The sequence below is a fragment of the Suricata suricatta genome, chromosome 3 (assembly GCF_006229205.1).
Source record: "Suricata suricatta isolate VVHF042 chromosome 3, meerkat_22Aug2017_6uvM2_HiC, whole genome shotgun sequence".
Classification (NCBI taxonomy): domain Eukaryota; kingdom Metazoa; phylum Chordata; class Mammalia; order Carnivora; family Herpestidae; genus Suricata; species Suricata suricatta.
In genome coordinates this window covers 140,507,083-140,530,434 of record NC_043702.1, presented here as the reverse complement: position 1 = coordinate 140,530,434, position 23,352 = coordinate 140,507,083, and the positions used below count along the sequence as shown (strand labels likewise).

General features: G+C 36.0%; 1 protein-coding gene across 2 annotated transcripts in view; it reads left to right on the top strand.

The window, feature by feature from the left end:
- The window catches only part of SYT14 (synaptotagmin 14), a 141,486-nt gene that overhangs the window by 54,934 nt on the left and 63,200 nt on the right, over positions 1 to 23,352 (top strand). The gene's annotated exons all lie outside the window — the stretch shown is intronic.

Below are 23,352 nucleotides of genomic sequence, written 5' to 3'. Positions count from 1 at the left end.
CTTTTGGATCTCATATCCTAGTCTAGAGATGGACCATTAACTGAGCCACCCAGGCGCCCCAGGAATTTGGAAACATTCAAAGAAAATATTGTTCATATTAAAATTGAAATTACATAAAAATCTGGCATAAAACTAATGTAAAATGCCTGAAAAATTTAATAGTCACTTAGATTACTTTGGTATAAACATCTTGGGTGTCCGTGTGGCTCAGTCAGTTGAGTATCTGACTCTAGATTTCAGCTTCGGTCATGGGATCGAGCACACGGGATCAAGTCCCTGTGCTGTTAGCGCAGAGCCTCTCTCTTCCTCTCTGCCCCTCTTCCACTCTCTCTCTCTCTCTCTCTCTCAAAGTAAACAAACATGAAAAAAAAATCTTATTCTCAGGAAAGAAAAATATTTGTTTCCTCTGTTAATCTTTTTTTGTTTTATTTTTAAGAGAGAGAAAGAGCGTGAGTAGGAGAGAGGCAGAGAGAGATGGAGACACAGAATCTGAAGCAAGCTCCAGGCTCAGACGCTTAACCAACTGAGCCACCCAGGCGCCCCTTTTTCCTCTTTTAATCTTTACAACAACCTTTCATGCCCTGTGTAACATCTCCCTTTGCATTGTGCAATCACATTTTGTTGTTGAATCACAAACTAGGTAAGATCTTGAGAGCTCGTAGTTCTGCTGGAGGGTCTGTGTCTCAAATAACAGAAGGTAAAACAAGAAAGGAAATCATCTAGTTGCTTTTCCTAGTCTATTGCAGCATTAGTTAAGAAAAGTAATCCCTTTATTACAATTCCAAAATGGAGCTGTTAAATATTACAGATTCATAGTAGTTAAAATTGTAGGGATCTTTCTTTTATTATTATTATTATTATTATTGTAAGGGTCTTAGTGATCTAGCTTATTCTCTTCTTTTTGTGAACACAGGCCCAGAATGTAAATGCTTACTTAGCTTCTCAGTAGCAGACTATGGACTCACACCCAGATTTTCTCCCTCTTTGCTCAGTGTCACCCTCCTAATCCCTGATGTAAGCTTCACAAATCAGGTTTTTTTCTGAGCACCAGTACTACTTTAGTACCTTGCATCTTGCCTACCACAAAATTGGTACTAAAATGCATGTAGTTTACCTTGTCCTAGGAGAGAAAGAAAGGTGAACTTGGAATTGCTCTATTTTTTCGGTGGTTTGCACTTCATTACACCTGGGCAAAATAGGGGCACCCTGGAATTAGATGTGTGCTTTCAGTAGAGGTCTATATGTTATTTTTCTAAACCCCTCTTCACAGAACAGGACTTGGGGTCTCTTGTACCAGTCATGACAGAAGCTGATTTACGTGACTGAATTTTGTCTGTTCAACTAAATTCAACAAGAAAAGAGTGTAATGTTTTCTACAGACTTTTGCTATAGTCCTTAATGATAAGGAAGATGGATACTAAACATTTCCTTTAAGTCCTTTAAAGAATTTCAGAGATGTGTTCTTTTTCCCTCAGCTAATTGTAATTTAAATGGAGTAATCCCATTCCTTTAACTGTTCTTATGGTGGTTTCTATTTAGAAACTCTTTATAATCGTCCAGTAGTTCGAAAAGATTATTTCCCCTCTATGGATGGAGAAATTGAGGTGTTGTGAGGTTTGTCGTGGAACCTCTGTGTTGGAATTAACTATCAGACTGAATTTGTATATTACATGTACTGCTTATAAATTTAAGAACTTTCCCTTAGTAAATCATATATTCACATATCAGGCAATTAAAACATTATATTTGCTTAATCTATATAATCTTTAAGTCACAAGTCCTTATAGATGGACTAATGTATTACTAGGTTGAAGTTTTTGGTTTTTTTTTAAGTTTATTGGGGGTGGGAGGTGCGGGAGGCGCAGAGAGAGAGAATCCCAAGCAGGCTCCACACTGTTAGTGTAGATCCTGAAACAGGGCTCAAACTCATGAACCATGAGATCACGACATGAGCCAAAATTGGATGCTTAACTGACTAAGTCACCCAGATGCCCTGAAGATTTTTAATCCTAAAGTTAGAATAATTAAGCATTCATTAAAAGGACATAACCGTATATATTTAATAATATAAATCTTGTGAATTATTTTGTGTGAAGGGAATGAAACTTAGGATTTGTGTGTATACATTTGTTTTAAAAACTAAAATCACAAATATTAATTAATTTTAAAAAATCACATAACTCTGATAGGAAATCTGTCTCACCACTCCTTACGTATTTACACTTTTTAAAATGTAAGTCACAAGAGGAGATGCTGAAAATACTTCTTATTAGGAGTCAAGTTTGATACTCAATTCTTGATTTTTTAAAGTTGTTTAGTAAAAGATTTGAACAAGAAAAATTAGACTCTTACAATAAGAAAGAAAAAAGTACAGATGGAATAAGATGATTTCTGATGGAGACTAATAATTTTTGCTGGTAATTTTGCCTGATATACAAAAAGCACTCTATTCAATTTTGCAATGATGTTTTTGCTAACAGTCAGCAGTTAACCTTGGACATTCTATATGTTCTCATAAATGACTTCTTCTGATGTTTTCTATTGTTGGCTGTATGATATGAGTGTCCCTATTATACATTGTCTTTAATATAATTAGAAATTTTCAATCCTGAAGATCTCAAAACCCAAGACTTAAGTCTTTAGTTTGGACCCTATGAATCACTGATGGACTGTTGTTTTGGTCAGTTTTAATATTTGTACCTTTTCTTTTATAACCTCTTATTTTTTTTACCCAGTGATTTGATGTCTACTCAGATTCTTTACATAACTTGGTTAGTTTAATTTAAAAAATATATATGTTTCTATTTCCTAAAAAGCATGAATACAGGTACAATTAGAAATTCATGGTGTCTAAATGGCTTGATTCTTGCCATGTCAGTTTTCTTGTGTTTGATGAGACACATAAAGCAGTTGTGGGAGAATGCTTGTCACTGGTATCCATGGTAACACCAAAGATACTTTGGAACTCAGATGGATAGAGTAAGCCACAGTAATAGGTCTCATTATAAGGGCAAAATACATACAAGGTTCAGGCATATGCTTTTAATTAGTTTCCAAAAATAGTTAGGACCAGAAAGGATGCCACCAAGTAATATTTTTCATTGTTAGAAATGGTATGGGCAGCAAGTGAAATTTAACACTTGTTTTTTTCTCTTACTAACATAAGGGAGATATACACTCGGAATACTTACCAGTAGTGTAGTTTCTTAGTCATAATTTGGACATGGGTGTGCACATTAATAAAACAGAGGCTTAGTTTCATATTGATACAAATGTTATTACTTTTAGTTCTTATTCCTACAATATAGTTTATTCAAAACAACACCCTTTTCCTTGTAGATTCTTACGGGCCTAGAAAATACACTCTCTGTCTATACAGTGTGCAAAACTGAGTCTGTGCATTTTTACTTTAAAATGCAAATAAGACAGTAGCCAAAATTCTTACTGTTCAGGTATATTAAATTTTCAACCTTTTTTGGAACATACTAATTTAAATGAGTTAAAACAAGATTCATGGAAAGTAGACTAGAATAATTTAAGTATTTTCTGTAAGAGAATTATGATGGCTAAAAGATTAATAACTCTTTTAAAACAAAATTCTTTAAAGATTTTCTTTGGAATTGCAATCTGTAAAGAATAATCTTGTATTGCATTGCAATTCAACACATTATTTCTTCCTGTTGCTATAGAAACTAATTCTGGTGCAGCTGTGATTGCTAATCAAAATTCTAACATTATACAACCTTTTCCCCCTTAGCTCTTCATTTTATTTTTAGTTACAAAATAATAAATTTCAATGGTGAGTTCATAACAATGGTCAAAACATTAATGCAAAGATTTTTAAAAATTTGAGTCCTTTTCTGTTAAAATAAAGAGGTGTTCTTATTGTATAGTTTCAATATGAGTAACAAGAAAACAAAGCCTTTTTGCTGAATTACAAAGGTCTATAATTGCTATATTACATCAACATTGTGAAGCACTTAACAGCTTCATAATCCTAAATTGCTACTATTTCAACCATCTATTTTTGAAATGTCTGGTTACTTGGTATGATAAAAATGAAAAAATAAAAAGTCCTAAGAATGCCTGAAGTCTTTTAAAACAAAAGGGAATGAAAACTGCCTTATTGTTTTATCCCCAAGAATTGAAATCACACCCCCAGTTTATGTCATAAGTAACAGCAACTTAGTTGTTCTCATTCCTGTCTTTATTAGTATATATCCACCATCACCACCACCCCACTACCACCAGCCTGCATCATTCACATCATCCAATATAAACCTGTATGTATTTTACAGGCCAGAACTGGGTTACATTTTTTGTCTTTCTAAGAATATTGGTTCTTTTCCATTTCATAAATCAAATATAAAAACTTTTTACCAAATTATTCATAGCAAAAAATATATAATCTCAACAGGGCTTAAGCTGATTCTAAAATTAAGTCTTTGGTATGTATTATAATATCATTACAGTATATTATTTGCATATATAGCACTTACAAAATTGATTTTCTGATTTGGTACATCAAACAAGGCAAAAAAAGCTAAAATATTATTGTTTCAGATTATTGATTGATTTAAATTAAAACTCAGACATGTGAGGGGCACCTGGGTGACTCAGTTAAGCACCCAACTTCAGCTCATGTTGCAGTCTCACGGTTTATGGGTTTGAGCCCCTTGTTGGGCTCTGTGCAGACAGCTCAGAGCCTAGAGCCTGCTTCAGCTTTTGTGTCTCCCTCTCTCTGCCCTTATCCTGCTAGCTTGTGTGTGTTCGCACACTCTCTCTCTTTCTCAAAAATAAATAAACATCAAAAACATTTTTTAAAGTCAAATGTGAAAAAAGCTATTATTTATTATCTTCTTTTCTATAGATAAAATAAAATAAAATGGGAAATGTAGCAGATATGATTTTATAATATAATTATATTAATTTTTGAGCTCTTGTTTTTTTACTCATTTACTGATGAGCATATTTTATGTGCTGATTGACAGGCGCATATAAAATTCTAGGAGTATATAAAATGAGGGAGATCAGAGGAAGTACCAGATATCTAAAATTTGAGCTCAGAAATGAAGTCAGCTCTATTTTATTAGATTTGTTGTATCTCTGATGTAATTACTGTAAACCCCTGGCTATCTATATCCCTCAAAGATGACTGGGAATTCACTTCCTTAAGCATGAAAATTCTTTAATTTTTTAATGGAAGTTTTCTTATTTGTGTTTTATGCTTAGCTTTTTAAAAATGTTTTTAATGTCTATTTTTGAGAGAGAGAGAGAGACAGATCACGAATGGGGGAGGGGCAGAGAGAGGGAGACACAGAATCTGAAGCAGGCTCCAGACTCTGAGCTGTTAGCACAGAGCTTGATGTGGGGCTCAAACCCACGAACTGTGAGATCATGACTGACTGAGCCACCCAGGTGCCCCTCTACTTAGCTTAATTAAATCTTTAATGACAATTTATGGTTACGATTAATACTGATTACTAGGTAGATTCAGAGTAAAATATGTAAATTAAAATGCTCATGCTAATAAAGATGGCATGGAGTATATTGCTAAGTGACATGATATGAGCAGTAATCCTGTATCTTGCTTTTTAAAAATTACTTGTTTGTTTTTTTTAATGCCCTCTTGTTTTGTTTTTTTTTTTTACAATGTTGAAGTAAGGTGATGTAATGTTCTGTACACGTTAACAGGGTAGTGTTCCTGCAAAATTAATCTGCAAACAAATTTAGAAGTTCTTTTGCTTTTCTCAAGAATACTAAAAATATGAAAAATAGGTGGGCCTAATTTATTTACCCTGAGTCTCACCTACCTAGTGGGGGTATTGCATTAATCAGTGCTAATAAAATAACTATCATAGTGTTACTATGAAGCACTTAAAACACCTCAGTTAATTTTCAGAAATCCCAATGACATTGGTGCTATTATAATTCCTAATTTATGGATGAAGAAATAAAGGAGTCAGAGATGTAAATACACTTCCCATAGTCACACATCTAGGAAATGACAGAGGTAGAGGTAGAATCTGGCAGGCTAATACCGAAGCCCACATTCTTAAGTATTGTTAAGTATTGTCTATACCGTAAATTATTGTATTGACTACTCTAAACAGCTCATAAGTGGAATCATACACTATTTGTTCTTTTTTGTTTGGCTTATTTCACTTAGTATAATGTCTTCAAGATCCATTTATATTGTAGTATATGCTAGAATTTCACTTGTTTTATGGCTAAATAATATTTTATTACATAGATACCAGATTTTTACCATTTTAAAGCAGTATAAAACACACACATAAATATGTCATAGACACTACATGTGGCACAAAGTCTAAATTATTTATCATATGGTTTGTTACAGAAAGTTTGTCAGTCCCTGATACAGGTAATTACATTAAATGTAAATGATTTAGGTGCCCATTAAAAAGCATTGGTTGTCAGATGAGGTGTTTTTGTTTTTTTTTTAAAGCAAGACTACATACACAGGTAAGATCCAGGGGTGCCCAGGTGGCTCAGTCGGTTAAGCGTCTGACTCGATTTTGGCTCAGGTCATGATCTCACGACTGTGGGATCGAGCCTCATGTCAAGTTCTGTACTAGGCATGGAGCCTGCTTAAGATTCTGTCTCTCCTTGCCTCAGCCCCTCTCCTATTCACACTCTTTGTATCCCTAAAAAAAGAAAAAGAAAAGAATAAAAAGAAAAGCAAGATCCAAATATATGGAAACCTAATTGAAATATAAAGGCATAAAATATTTAAAAGTTAAAGGATAGAGAAACATGATCTGCCATGCAAACACGAATTGCAGAGAAAGCTGAGATGGCTATATTTATATCAGACAAAGAAGACTTTAGAGCAAGTATTATTACCAGGGATCACAAAAATGTGAGTCAGTTCATCAAGAAGACATAACAGTCCTGAATAACAGTTTCAATAAACTTGAAGCAAAGGAGACAGACATTCACAATTATATTCAGAGATTTCGGAGCTTTTCTCTTGGTAACAAATAGAAGAAGTAGAAAGAAAATCAGTAAGATGCAGACTTGAGCAACAGAATCTACTAGCTCTTCCTAACTGACCCTGATAGGACACTCAACTCACCAGTTGCAAGATATGTACTCTTTCTAAGTGTTCATAGACATTTTCCAAGAGACCCCATAATCTGGGACATTAAAAAAAAGTCTCAGTAAGTTTTAAAGTATTGAAATCTTACAGATTATATTCTCTCTCAACAGTAGAATTAGGTTAGAAAACAGGCATAGCCAGATATCTGGAAGATCTGTAAACATGTGGCCATTAAAAAAGACCTTACAAATATGGGTCAGAGAAGCAATCATAAGGAAAATTAGCATTTTGAAGTGAATGAAAATGAAAGTACAGTATATACATATTTGTGTGATGCAGCTAGCAGTGCTTGGGCAGAAATTTGTAACAATTGCTAAGAGTAGAATGTGAGAAAAGTTGAAAACCAGTCATATAAGTTACCCCTATAAGAAATTAGGAAATTAAAAGAGCAGCTAAGCATAAGAAAGGAAATAATAAAAGAGTAGAAATCAATGACATTGGCAAATGAACAAATGAAAGAGAAAAACTAGTGAAACCAAAAGCTGGTTCTTGGAAAACTGAATCAGATTTGTAAATCTCCATCCATATTGACAAGAAGAAAAAAAAGGAAAGACAAATAATCAACATCAAGAATGAAATAGGTATGTTATTGCGGATCCTACAGGTAAGAGGGTTAGAAGAGAATATTTATAACAACGTTATGCCAATAAATATGTTCTAATGCAATAGACACATAGACACAAGTAGCTAAACCTCACTCAAGAAGAGAGAAATTCAGTTGACCTATATTCATAGTTGAAAAACTTATAATGAGGGGTATCTGGGTGGCTCAGTCAGTTAAGCATTCAACTTTGGCTCAGGTCATGATCTCACAGTTCATGGGTTCAAGCCCCACATCGGCCTCTGTGCTCAGAGTTCAGAGCCTGAAACCTGCTTTGGATTCTGTCTCTGTCTCTCTCTGCCCCTCTCCCACTCATGTGCTATTTATGTCTCAATAATAAATAAACATAAAAAATTTTTAAACAAAAACTTATAATGAAAGCTCTGGACCCAGAGAGCATCATCAATGAATTCAGCTAAACACTTTAAAAAAGAAACATATTACCAATTCAGTACAAAGTCTTCCAGAAAATAAGGAAGAGGAGGTAACATTTCCCTAAGTCATCCTATGAGTCTAGAATTCCTGTGATAGCAAAAACAGACAAGGACTTTGCAAAGACAAAAAGGTCAATGTTGCTCATGTGCCTAGATGCAGAATCCTTTAAAAAATACTAGTAAGTTAAATCCAGCAGTAAAACAAAACAAAACAAACAAACAAAAAAGAAAACAACGGGTAACATCATTACCAAGTAGAGTTCATCTTGGGAATACAGATTTAGTTTAACATTGGAGGATCAATTGTTGCATTTCTCCACATTAACAAAATAAAGTAGAAAATCACATAATTATCCACTATACTTGATGGAGAAATGTCCATTTCTGTTCATGATAAAATTTTCCAGCAAATTTTCTTAATCTCTGATTACAGACTTTAACAAAGCATAACAAAGTGAGATTATTAAAAATCCCATAAGGGATTTATTTCACTTAGTGATGAAATCTTGAAGGATTTTTTTCTTTTTCTTTTTTTTTTTTACATCAATATATGGCAAGGATTTCCTCTCTCAATACTATTTTATTTGGTGTTTTAATCAAGGGTCTAGATAGTGCAATGAGACAAGAAAAAAGTTGTAGAGATTGGAAAGGATGAAATCAGAGTATCTTTATTTACAGATGACATGATTATGTAGAAATTTCTAAGAAATGTACAAGACTTTTTAGGATACAAGGTCAACATCCAAGTATTACATGTCTATATATACTAGCAAAAGTAATTGGAAAATACTTTTCAAGAACAGTATAATTTATACTAGTATCATAAAACAGTTCTTGGGAATATGAATAAGAAGCAAGGTCTTTACACTGAAAACTATAAAATTGAGATAATGTAAAGAAGACTTAAATGTAGTGGTACATCAAGTTCATTGAATAGAAGACTCCATATTGTTAAGATGTCTGTTCTTCCCAAATCTGTTCTTCCCAATCTATAGATTGAATATAAACCCAGTTAAAATTTCAGGAGGCCTTTCTTTTTTTCTTTTTCTTTTTCTTTTTTTGTATCCTATGACACACCAAAATATTTATGGAAATGAAATGGCCATAGATTAGTCAAAGAAGTTGTGGAAAAGAAGAGCAAAGTTAAAGGATTGACACTATCTGTCTGCAACATTTAGTGTAAAGCTACAGTGAACAAGGAAGTATGATTGGGGCATAAGTCTAGACATACCAGTCAATGAAAGAAGAGGGAGTCTACAAGAGCAGACCCATACACGACAATTATTTTCAACAAGGTACCCAGTTAAATCAAGGAGAGAAAAAAATGCTTTCGATACGTGATGCTGAAACAGCTGCAAAACCATGTGGAAAAATGTGTCAAATTTTGTCTCATACCACACACACAAATTAATTCCAGGTGGATCATAAACCTAAATATGAAAGCTAAAACATATAATTATTAGAAAACCTAGAAAATCTTGGTGACTTTGGATTAGGCAAAGATTTTGTTGATAAGAACCAAAATGCATGAATCCTAAATAAAAAAAACTGGAATGACTGTAACTACATTAAAGTAAAAAACACGCTCTCTTCAAAAGACACATGTTCAGAAAATGAAAAGGTAAGCCAAAGACTTGGAAAATGTACATTTTATAAAGAACTGTATCCAGATCACACAAAGAGCCCTTACACATCGATTACATGAAGCGAACAACTGGATTAACAATATGCACAGTTCTGGGCAAAAAACTTTTGAATGGCAAATAACTGCATGAAGAGATGCTCAAATCATTAGTCATTTGGAAAATGCAAACTAAAATCACAATGAGATGTCATTCAGTGATATGGTTACACAGCCAGTGACATGGTTAAGATCTAAAAGACCAGCAATACCAAACTTTGGTGAGGATGTGGAATTAAGGGAACTCTCTTACATTCCAAGTTTGAATGCAAAATTGTACAACTTCCTGAAAACAGTTTGAAAGGATAAATTTTCTCTCTAGAGCAGAATACAACTTAACAAAAAGTTATGCAACAGCATAGTTGAATGGCAGTAGCATTTACAGGAAGTACAAAATGCCAGATCATATATATATATATATATATATATATATATATATATGATCCTATTTGTGTGAAATTCTCTAAAAGGCCTAACTCCAGTGAAAGAAAGCAGGTCAGTGGTTGGCCTGTGTCTGGACTTACAAGAGGCAAAGGAACATGGGAGAGTTTAGGGGGATGGAAACCTTCTGTGCCTCCACTGCATGATGGTTACAGGGCTGTATGTATACATTTGTTGAAATTCATTGAAATGGGTAGATTTTATTGTCTATAAACTTTACCATAACAAAATAGATATTACAAGTAGAGGGCACTCTGAAGGAGCCAGCACAGCTCTTCCCCCCATGCTGACTGACATCTAATATCTCCGTGCAAGCCTCAGGCAGTCTGTCTCTGCACGTGTTTAGCCAACTCCTGGTCAGGGACTCATGAGAGTTGGTCAGTTGAAGGTATCACCTTGTGGGTATTCCTTTTCACACTGCGTGTTGTCCACTACCTGAAAACAGTTGCTTTGTCCAGTTTTGTAGTTGTTTACAGCAAAAGGGCTGACCACATAGCCGTTACTCCCTTGGGCATGGAAACAAATTTCTTGATACTATTTTTAATCATTCACGAACATGAACTATTTTCTGCAGGTAAAACTGAACAGCAGTGAACACAAAGATAAAAGGAGAAACAAAAATATTGATTGAAATTGACATTGTAATTTGGGGCATGCTTTGAAAATTCATCTAGGAGCCTAATTTATCAGTATTGCTGCCTTTTTCAATTTGGAGAATTTGATTTACAATATATGAAGCTAAATTTTGTAAATCAGGTATTTGCTGCATCTCTGTGGGTTTTTTTTTAAGTTTTTTTGAACAGTTTATTTATTTTTGAGAGAGAGAGAGACAGACAGAACATGAGTGGGGGAGGGGCAGAGAGAGAGGCAGACACAGAATTTAAAGCAGGCTCCAGGCTCTGAGCTGTCAACACAGAGCTCGATAAGGGGCTTGAACCCATGAACCAAAAGATCATGACCTGGGCCAAAGTTGGATGCCCAGCTGACTGAGCGCTCCTGCGTATTTGTGTTTTAAGTTGTATTGGGGATGTAAATATTTTCAGGCCCTTGAGCCATTCTAGGTGACACCAGTCTGCCAGTCTCTCTCCTCTCAAGTCCTCACATCCAGCCAGACCTCTGGCATCCCAGTAACTGAGATCAACTCTTACTTCAAGCAGAGTTGAAAACGAAATGGGCCACTAACAATTCTATCCACTGAGAAGATTTTCCTTCCATATTGTTTTTCAGGGCCTCTTCTGAAATAATTATATACCGGAACGTTCCACCTCTGCTGGCTTTGGCATATCACTAGACACAATGTTTTTAACTCTCAGTTAACCCTCCCTGTGTGAGTCGTATGTACTCATGAGGCTATGCATGCAGGTTAAGCAAGATACAGTAGGCATATATACTTGCCTGTGCCTTCAGAGCCTAATTAGTTCTCATCCAATGTCTGCTAGTTTCCCTTGATACTCAAAGCTGAAAGCTTGTTATTTTATCTTATAGATGGATCATAGCTGTGTACTCAAATATGGGATGTGCTGCTTTCAGAAGTAAAGAGGCCAACCAAAAAATTGTGTCCTTAATGGGACACAGAGAAGGGATAGTAAACTCCTTTTGACTTTGGGAGGAATATTCCATCGTACTCCTGCTCCCTCAGGAACTTTATTGAGGAGGCAAGACCCTGTATTTTCACAAGACTGAGTGCTTACTTCTGCCACACATGTGTATTTCACCAAGGCATTTCATCTCTCAACTCTTCCACTCTCCAGGTCCTAATAGCTTGCTGTCTTCCAGAGAAGGATCGAGGAGATGTAGTATGCAATATCGAGGCAGCCAAGGTCTCTGCAGAGCGGCCTGGGGCATAGAACGAGAATACCTGAAGCTGGGGGGTAGAAAGTATTGCTGTCTTTGCCAGGTGAAAACAACATGTTACTTCTGTTCCCTCTTGATTATTACAAAGGATAAAGCATTTGCTAAGTAAAAGCTACGTATCAAATTCCGAGGCTGTTTTAATTTGCTTAATAAGGAGACTCCATCTGGGGTGGCGGTTCCAGTTAAAGTCATCTATTAGAAGTTAATGATCATCTGCCATCATTTTTGAAGTTTATTAATTTTTACAGTGACCAGACTAGGGAATACATTCACCAAACCTGCAGTTCTCAAGTCTCTGATGATAGACCGATCTCTCTTTTTCTCTTGGGATGACTTCCTGCTGGAGAAAGGAGACTCCAGTGGTTTGCAAGGGTCCCTTCTTGTACCATACAGCCACTGCTTAGAAGGCCAAGGTGTGGATTCTGCCAGTTGCTAAGAATATATTCTAATTATGAGCCCCCAAACTTGAAAAATAACAGATTTATTCTTGGGTATTTGGTGTTACCTGTTACCACTATACATAGGATTGTTTTTAAATTTCACTTTTTAATTTTTCATTCATGTGTGTAGAAATTTAGTTGATTTTTGTAGTGTTAATCCCATATCCAGTGACCTTGCTACATTTACTTACTAACTCTAAGAGATTATCTCTAAAAGTATTTTTGGGATTTCTGTACCTCAGTCGTCATCTGAGAGTAATAACAGTTTTCTTTTTTCCAGTCCTTTTACATGTTTTTCTCACCTTATTGCCGTGGCTAGAACTTACAGCACATTGTTTAATAGAAACGGTGACAACAGGCTTGCTTGTCTCATTCCCAATATCAGAGGTAAAGCTTTCAACATCTCACCGTTAAATATAATGTTGGCTGTAGGACTTTCAAAGATACTCTTTATGGGATTAGGGAAATTACTTTCTATTCCTCATTTGTACCCAGCAGAGATTTTATCATGAATGCACAGTGAATTTTATCAAATACTTTTTTTCAATCCTTTTTGAATCCGTTATAGTTATCACGTTACTTTTTATAACTTTAGTCTTTTAATGTAATACATTAGATAAATTAATTTTCTACTAATAAATCCACTTTGCATTTGTACAATAACTTGATATTCCTAGTATAAGCCCAAGTTGTTTCTAATGCAGTTCTCTGTTTATATGCCTCTGGGTTTCATTTGCTAGTATCTTATATAGAATTTTTGTATCTGTGTTCACAAGAGGAATCAGCTTATTCTTTTCTTATGAGATAATTTGTCAGGCTCTGATGTCAAGGTTATGGGGCTTCATAAGACAATTTCAGAAGTGTTCCTTCTTTTTTTATACTATCTAAAATATTTTGTGTAGAATTGGTGATTTTTTCTTCCTTAAATGGTAAATTTACCAGTGAAGCGACCTGGGCATTGACTTTTTTTTGTTAGGAAGGTTTTAAAATATGAATTCAATTTCTGTAATAAATATAAGATTATATAATTTTCCTGTTTCTTCTTGGATCTGTTTAGGCTTTTTTTCTTTAGGAATTTGTGTGTATCATCTGATTTTCAAAAGATATGATGGTGCCTTTTTTATAGAGCTTTTTAAACATTCATAAAGTTAACGAAAATTGAAAATGTAGTTCAAAAACTAGTACAAAATCCTTTTAACCCCTTGAGCTATTTCAGAGTAAGTGGTCCCCTGGGCTGATTTTTTTATCACCCCCCAATACTTGAGTGCATATTTTCTACAAACAAGAACATTCTCTTACATAACCATAATACAGCCACCTAAATAAAGACTTTAACATTGGTTTATTATTGCCATCTAACCCTCAGAATCCATTCATGGTCTGTAGTTGTCCAGATAATATGCATTATGACAAAAGGATATATAGTTCAGAATCATATGTTCTCATGTTAAGTTAGACCCTTTGGGCTAGAACAGCGTCTTCAGTCATTCCTTTTTTTTTTTTTAATTTTTTAAATGTTTTTTTAAATTTATTTTTGAGAGACAGAGAGAAACAGCACAAAAGGGGAGGATCAGAGAGAGAGGGAGACACAGAATCCGAAGCAGGCTCCAGGCTCTGAGCTAGCTGTCAAACCCATGAACCGTGAGATCATGACCTGAGCCGAAGCCAGATGCTTAACCAACTGAGCCACCCAGGTGCCCCAGTCATTCCTTTGTGAGGATTACAGGCTGTGTTTTAGAATATCTGCAAATGTCTGATGTTTCTCTTGATTGGGTTCAGGTTAAGCATCTTTAGTTGGAGGACCAAGGCAGTGGTGCTCTAGTCCTGTCATTGCATCCTATCAGGTGACGCACACTTCGATTTGTCCTGTTACTCATGATGTTTGCTTCGATCTCTTCATTAAGGGAGTAGCCACACTAGATAATTAAGTACTTTGTCAGAAGCTACTTTGTAACAACGGAGACAATCTGTTCCTCAGAATTCTTTCAGTTTATACATATATTTATATCTAGAAGGACTCATGTTTTCCTCTTTTCTTTAGTGTGTTACAATCAGTTACTTCAGCTGTTTATTTTGAAAGTCAAATTGTGGGATTTGTCCAGTGCAAACTTCTTCAAAGTGGCTTCTTTGTTTTTTTGACATGTTCCCATCATTCTTTGATTATAATTTAATTTTCAACTTCCATTCGTAGCCCTGATATTTGCTATTTCTTCATGGAACCCTGCTTTCTTTCAGTGAAGAATAGATTTAGAAGCCAAGATCTGGGCACTAGGTATGCGCACTGCTATTGAGGTGGTGTTCTTAAATCCTCTCAGGGGACAGAGCTAGGCTATTTAGGACTGAGTGAGTGTGTGTGTGCGTGTGTGTGTGTGTGCACACGTGCATGTTATTTGCATATTTATCCTATATTTATTATTTAACAACTGAGTTCTCACCAATATCCTTAGTTCTAATCCAACACCACAGTTTTATTTTTTTCCCTTTCCATATTTCTAACTTCCTTCTCCAACACTGAGAGAGATCTGGCTTCCATTAAACTTAACATATTTATTATTTGACTAACACCCCTGCCCGAAGTCTGCACGCATACTGCCTCACACTCTTTGGGTTCTGATATACCCTGCAGCCTTTCCTACTTGTGGATGTCCTGATGACCCTTAGAACGTGGCTTCTGACACTCCAGACCAGCTTACTATCCACATTGGACATCGTCCTCACCCTACCAAAGCTCTGGCTTCCTGCTTGGAGTCCGACGCAGTGCTCTAGGACTCCCCCTTTTCCCCACATGGTTGTCTTCCTCACCCCACTCGGACTCGGACACCACACTCCAGGTTAGCCTCACTCATGGATACTCTCCCCATCCTGCTGTGGGGGTGGATTTCCTGTGTCCGGCCAACTGTGCTGATGCTTTCCTCTCTCACCAGGTATTCCTCTGTGTGGATTTCCTCTTCAGCCCCGCCTGTCCCCCCCTTTGTGGCTTGGATCCTACTCAGATTTTTACTTGTTTTTCCTTCAGTGTAGGCACATTCTTTGCCCTTCTGGGCTTCATTGCCCCACGCCAGGCTACCTCACCATTGAGAACCTTCTTATCCTGTTGAGGCTCTGGCTCTCTGTGCTGGGCATTTCTCATCCAGCTTGGGGTCCACCATGCTGTGTAGGGATGCTCCACGTATGGGTGTCCTCTTTACCCTATTTGAGCTTTGACACCTTACTTCTGGCCACTCTCTGGATAAAGGCCCTCCTTCCCCACTTGGGCTCTGACACTGCGTGCTAGGCTGCCCCGCTATGGATACGGATGCCCTTCTCATCCCTCTTGGGCTCCAAAATAGTACCCTGGGCTTCTCCCCTGGTAGGCCTCCTCCTTATCCAGGCTCAGGGTCCTTGCAGCTTCCCACGCCACTACCAGTGCAGGCACTCCTCCTCTGTCCCACTGATGAGTTTTAGGGCTGAAATTTTCATAAAGCAAAGGACAAAAGAAAAGCTTGCCATCTTTTTAAATGTTAATAGGATCTGAAATGATGTCCTCTTTTTTATTCCTGTTATTAATAATTGAGAGCATCTCTCTCTTCTGACTGGTGTCTTTCAGCAATTTATAAATTTATTGGTGTCCTCAATAAATTTTCTTTTGGTTTACTAATGCTCTCTATTGTGTGTATGTTTTCTATTTTATTTCTGCTCTTCTTTGTTTAATGATTTTTCCTTTCTTTGAGTTTAACTTGTTTGTTTCTTAAGATTTTAATGTCTTGAAGTGAGTACTTAGGTCCTTCTCTTCAGCCTTCCTCACTCCCCTTTCCTGACCAATATATGCAGTTAGGCCTGTGAATTTCCTTCTAAGCATTTATACAGATTGTTTTTATTACCATTTTCAATACATTTTCTATTTGTATTGTGATTTCTTCTTTGACCCATGGGTTATTTAGAAGTATATTTTAATTTTTGGTTATTTTGTCTAGATTTCTATAGTTCTTTAGTTATATTTTTCTTTCTGATTTCTAGTTTAATTTCATTGTGGTCAAAAGACACCTTCTTTTTCACAGTTTTGTGAAATGTGTCAAGCCTTAACTTATTACACAGTATGTGATCAACTGTGGTAAATTTCCACAGGCACTTGAAAACTGAGTTCTGCAGAGGTAGAATGTTCACCACTGTTTAGAGCTGAGCTTCTCAAACTTTGGAAACTACAGTCTTAAAAGTTGATAAAAACTACAGGTCATTTTCCAGATATGGATGCGTCCTGGGTCTTTCTCCTTTTTTTTTTTTTTTTTTAATGTTCACCTACTTTTGAGAGAGAGAGAATGTGCGCGCCTGCGCGCGCATGTGCACAGTAGTGGGGCAGGGGCAGAGAGAGACGGGATCCACAGCAGGAAAACCGAAGATCTGTCTGCTGTGCTGACCGCAGAGAGCCCGGCGCGAGCCCACCAACTGCAAGATCATGACCTGAACCCGTCGGAAGCTTAACCTACTGAGCCACCCAGTGCCCCTTTCCAGTTTTTTTTTTTTTTTTTACGGTAGCAGGATACTTTGTCTTGTTTTGTAAGTGCTCTACAATATGCAGTTGGTAAATGAAATTGCTTAAAATACATCCATGCATAAACCCTTTTATGGCTATATCTTTTCTACAAAATAGGGTATTAGGGAATTAGGTTGTAAAACAAGGGGAAAACTAAGAACAGGGCATTGCCATTTTGGTGTTTGATAGTTTCACTAAAAACTTCCTCTTAAGGTTGGATGTTTACATTGTAAATTAACGACTATAGTATAAATTGTGTTATTTTATAAAACATTTGTCTTAAAAATTTTCCAACATCAGTTAAATTTTAGCCAGGTTGTAGTTATTACACTGTGTAGACAATATGAAGTAGTTGCCAAGAGAAAGAACATATTGTTGGAAAAGTTTAAAAGAAGAAAAGTCTTTGTAATTGCATTTTTAAAAATGAAATTCCTGGGACGCCTGGGTGACTCAGATGGTTAAGTGTCCACCTTCGGTTCAGATCATGATCTTGCGGTTTGTGAGTTTGAGCCTCACGTTGGACTCTGCTGACAGCTTGGAGCCTGGTGCCTGCTTCAGATTCTGTGTCTTTCTCTCTCTCTGCCCCTACCCCACTCATGCTCTGTCTCTTTCTCTCAAAAATAAGAATAAACATTAAAAGAAATTTTAATGATATAACTATTCCATATATAGTTGGGTGTTCTTCACTTTGTAAAGTAAAATGCAAAAGTAGAGTGAAAAGTAAAAAGCATGGTATTATTTTCAAAACTTTGAGGATTTATATCCTATCTTATAATTATATAAATGTATAAAATAAATAATATGTTATATGTATAATTTATATATCCCAATTTGTGTATTCCAAAACTCACAGCTTTAAAATTGTTTCTGTCAAATCCAGAAACACTAGTGAAGTCTCCTCATGGACCCTACTTAGCATCTTTAAATATCACTCAGTGTCTTTTGGGTAACTCGTGCCTTAGTCTCTGGAGAGCAGTTACACTAAATATCAACAAGAGCCAGATGACTGGAGCTCAGCTGTGTCAACATATCCTGGTTGGCTGGTATCTAGACCAGGACCTGATGTGAAAAGCAAACTAAAGGAAGTAAGGTATTCGATTATTACTGGGCAGAAAATAGATTGTATTGGTCATATGAGAAGGAAGTTCAGAGAAGGGTTAATATAGTGAAAGAGCTATTGAAGAAGAAAGAGCCACAGGGAAGATATTTTAATCAAGATGAATATGAAACCAGATTGAAGAATAAGGAAGGCAAGGACTTGATAGTGCGGAGTTTTCTAGCCAACGTCCTTCATCTTCCTTCTCCCTGGACCCTCTATGCTCTAGGCACATACTCTTTTTGGTTTGTTTCTTTTGCTTTTGTTTCATGTGGGTATATATTGTTATACTCTCAATTAGTGTATAAGCTTTTGTAAAGGAAGTGTTTAGTCATTCTTTTCTTTTTCTAGTTGTACTGAGATATAATTGATACATAACATTATATTAGTCCAAGGTATTAGCACAATATAGTATGTGATACATGTGTATTGCAAAATGATTTACCACAGCAAGTTTAGTTAACATCAGTCACCTCACATGGTTACACGGTTTTTTCCTAATAAGAACTTTCCTAATAAGATCTCCTTTAGCAACTTTGAAATCTACAATACATTATTGTTAACTGTCATCATGCTGTACGTTGCCTGACTTATTTATCTTATAACTGGAAGTTTGTACCTTTTGACCACCTTCACACATTTCCTTCACTCCCCACCCTCACCTTTAGCAATGACCAACCTGTTCTCTGTGTCTGTGAGTTCACATTTTGTACATTCTGCTTACAATTGACCTCATACTGTATTTTTCCTTCTCCTTCTGATTTACTTCACTTAGCATTCCCTCAAGGTCCATTTGTGTTGTCACATGGCAAGATTTTCTTCTTTTTTGTAGCTGAATAATAGTCCAGTGTGTGTGTGTGTGTGTGTGTGTGTGTGTGTACCACAATTTCTTTATCCATTCATCCATTGATAGATACTTAGGTTGTTTGCATGTCTTGGCTATTATAAAGAATCTTGAAGTGAACATGGGGTACAGATATCTTTTTGCAATAGTGATTTCATTTTCTTCAGATAAATAGCCAGGTATGGAATTCCTCAATCATATGGTAATCCTATTTTTAATTTTTTGAGGAATCTCTGTACTGTTATTCCATGTTGGTTTTACTAGTTTACATTCCCACCAGTACGACAGAAGGGTCCCTTTTTCTCCACATCCTACCAGCATTTGTTATCCATTGTCTCTTTGTTATTAGACATTCTAACAGGCGTAAAAATATCTCATTATGCTTTTGATTTGCATTTTCCTAACGATAGTGATGTTGACCACCTTTTCATGTATCTATTGGCCACCTGGATGTCTTCTTTGAAAAAAATGTGTAGTTTCTTACCCCATTTTTTAATGTTTATTTATTTTTGGGAGAGACACCGAGAGAGAGCATGAGTCGGGAAAGGGCAGAGAGAGAGGGAAACACAGAATCTGAAGCAGGCTGTAGGCTCTGAGCTGTCAGCACAGGCCCCAACACAGGACTTGAACTCATGGACTATGAAAGCATGACCTGAGTCGAAATTGAATGCTTAACCAACTAAGCTACCCAGGCACCCCTCCTTGGCTCATTTTTAAATCAGATTGTTATTTTGCTGTTAAATTGTATAAGTTCCTTGTATATTGAGTATATGATTTCTAAATATTTTCTCCTATCCCACAGGTTGCCTATAATTTTTTTTATCATTTTCTATGCAGAAGCCTTCTATTTTGATATAGTCCCATTTGTTTATTGCTTTTGTTGCCTTTGCGTCTGTCAAAGGCAAAATATCATTGTCAAGACTGCTTAAGGGGTTTATTCCTTATGTTTTCTTTTAAGATTTATAGTTTCAAGCTTTATGTTCAAGTCATTATTTTGAGTTGATTTCTATGCGTGATGTGAGATAATGATCCAGTTTCATTCTTTTACATGTGACTGTCCAGTTTTCCTATCACCATTTATTAAAGAGACTGTCGTCTCCTGTGTGTTTTCTTGGCTCTTTGGTCATAAATTAATTGACTATACATGTGGGTTTATTTCTGGGTTCTCTGTTCTATTGATCTTTGTTTTTATGCCAGTGCCATACCTTTTGATTACTATAGCTTTGTAATGTAGTTTGAAATCAGGAAGCGTGATACCTCCAACTCTGTTTTTATTTTTCAAGATTGCTTTGGCTTTGAAGTCTTTTGTGGTTCCAAACAAAGCTTATGATTATTTTCTCTATTTCTGTGGAAAATGGCAGTGGAATTTTGGTAGAGTGCACTTCGCATATTTATTTATTTATTTAACATGGTTTATTGTCAAGTTAGCTAACATATGGTGTATACAGTGTGCTCTTGACTTTGGTAGTATATTTCCATCGTTCATCACTTACGTATAACACCTAGTACTCATCCCAACTTATGGATATTTTAACAATATTATTTCGGCCAATCTATGAGCATAAAATATCTTTCCATTTATTTTGTGTCTTTTTCAGTTTCTTTCATCAGTATCTTGTAGTTTTTAATGTACAGGTAGATCTTTCATCTCCTTGGATAAATTTATTCCTAGGTATTCTATTATTTTTGAAGCAATTATAAATGGAATTTTTAAAAATTCCTTTTCTTATAGTTGTTGTTAATATGTAGAAATGCAACTGATTTCTTATATTGATTTGCATCCTACAGTTTTACTGAATTCACTTTTTTTATGTTTATTTATTTTTTAGAGAGAGATAGAGCATGAGCAGGGGAAGGGCAGAGAGAGAGAGGGAGACACAGAATCCAAAGCAGGCTTCAGGCTCTGAGCTGTGAGCACAGAGCCCGATGTGGGACTCAAGCTCACAAACTCTGAGATCATGACCTAAACCAAAGTTAGATGCTTAACCAACTGAGCCACCCAGGTGCCCCTGAATTCACTTATTCTAACAGGTTTTTGGTGGATTCTTTTAGGGTTTTTTTTTTGTATATACTATCATCATCTGGAAATAGAGATAGTTTAACTTCTCTTCCAATATGGATGCCTTGTATTTCTTTTCTTGCTTAACTGCTCTGGCTGGGATTTCTAAAACTATATTAAATAAAAGTGGTAAGACTCAGATCCTTGCCTTGTTCCTTATCTTAGAGGAGAAGCTTTCAGTTTCTACTACTGAATATACAGTCAGTTGTGGGTCTGTCATATATGGTCCTTATTATGTTGACTAATGTTCTTTCTATACCCTGTTTCATGAGAGATTTTTTCATGAATGGACGTTGAATTTTGTCAAATGCTTCTTTTGTACATCTACTGAGATGATCCTATGATTTTTGTCCTTTGTTTTATTAATGTGTTGTATTACATTGATTTGCATAGGTTGAACCACACTTGAATCCCTGGAGTAGATCCCAATTGATCATACTGTGTGATGCTTTTAGTGTATTATTTAATTTGGTTTGCTGGTACTTTGTTGAGAATTTGTGCACCCATGTTTATTAGAGATATTAGCCTATAATTTTCTTGCGGTGTCCTTGTCTGGCTTTGCTAACAGGGTATTGCTGGCCTAGGTAAAGTAAGTTTGGAGTGTTCCCTCCTCTTCTATTCTTTTTGTAAGGTTTTGAGAAGGATTAGTATTAATTTTTTTTTTTTTTAGTTTTGGTTGACTTCTTCAGTGAAGCCATCTGGTCCTGTACTTTTGTTTGCTGGGAGGTTTTTTGTTGTCGTTGTTGTTTTGTTTAGTTAGAAAAAGAGAATGAGTGGGGAAAGGAGAGAGGGAGAGAGAATCTTATGCTCATGCCCAGTGGCAGCCAGTCTCATGACCATGAGATCATGACCTGAGCTGAAATCAAGAGTCAGATGCTTAACTGACTGAATCACCCAGGCAGCTCGGGAGGTTTTTGATTATGGGTTCAGTCTCCTTACTAGTTATTGGTCTGTTCAGATCTTCTATTTCTTCATCATTCAGTCTTGGTAGCTACTATGTTTCTAGGACTTTATCTGTGTCTTCTAGGGTGTCCCATTTGTTACCACATGATTCTTCATAGTAATCCTACATGACCCTTGGTATCTGTGATATCAGTTGTAATGTCTCCTTTTTCATATCTAATTTTATTTCAGTCCTTTCTCTTTTTTCTTGGTGAGTGGCATCTACTCTTCCATGTAGATACAGACATTGTGACTGACTCCACCTCTCCTTTCACTTTGATGGCCTCTGATTAATTTGAGTGAATTATGGTAATCCCATTCCCGCTATCTGAGATGGGTTGAGGACTAGATATGTACCTAGTTCTGTCCAGTGCGATCTGTGGGATAATATGCTGAGCAATTTGAGGTCTGAGATATGAGAAAGACCACTTCTATTTAAAAAAATAATAATAAAGGTAAGGGTAATGGAAAAGACGGTATGCTGACTTCTGAAACCACTGCACTCACTGGGAAATTTTTAATTGTTTTCATGTTACAGTAAATACTAGATATTACCATTTAATGTATAATTCAGTGAGTGATTAAATATACATTTTTAATGAGGGGAGGATATCGGTTAAATAATTTGAAAACCATCAGAGAATATATTTGGAAACCACAGAATCAGTGTTTTGCTGTTGTATTTTTTAACCTAGCTGGATTTGTTTCAGGCTTCAGTTTGGACGTAGCTACTTAGTGATGTTTCAGTTACCCAGATACTTGCTATTTCTCTGCTTCTCCATCCTTAGCTTTCATTGGCATGTTTGTTACTTCATGGTTACAAAATGGCTGCAGCACATCCAAGCAGGAGGAAGGAGAAAGGCCAGTGGACAAAAAGGGCATAGCAGTTGGGTCAGCCTGCTTTTATCAGGAAAGCCAAAGATTCCTGGAAGCTCCTCTCTGAAACCTGGAATGTTGTGATTTATTTGCTGCTAAGTGCAACTTACCAACTTTATCTTCCCTTCTGAAATTTAGCTTCAAATGTGTTAATTCTGTACCTTGTTTATTTTTTGCTTATGTTTTATCAACTAAAGTTAGTATGTTAGACTCACTAGGTAAGACATTAAGTTTTCGTTTTCCAAAATTTGGGCATCAGAGCTATAAATATGTAAATTTGTGCTAAGTTCATGCAAATTATTTTTCATTTGAACCAGGCATTGTGGTAATTTTTAAATGAGCTTTGTTTTTTCTTATGTAAAGTTTTCCTGTCTTAGGAAGAACAGAAAACCTATTGAACATTCAAATTGAACTCCATTATAAGAATTACAATACAAAATACCTTTTTTCA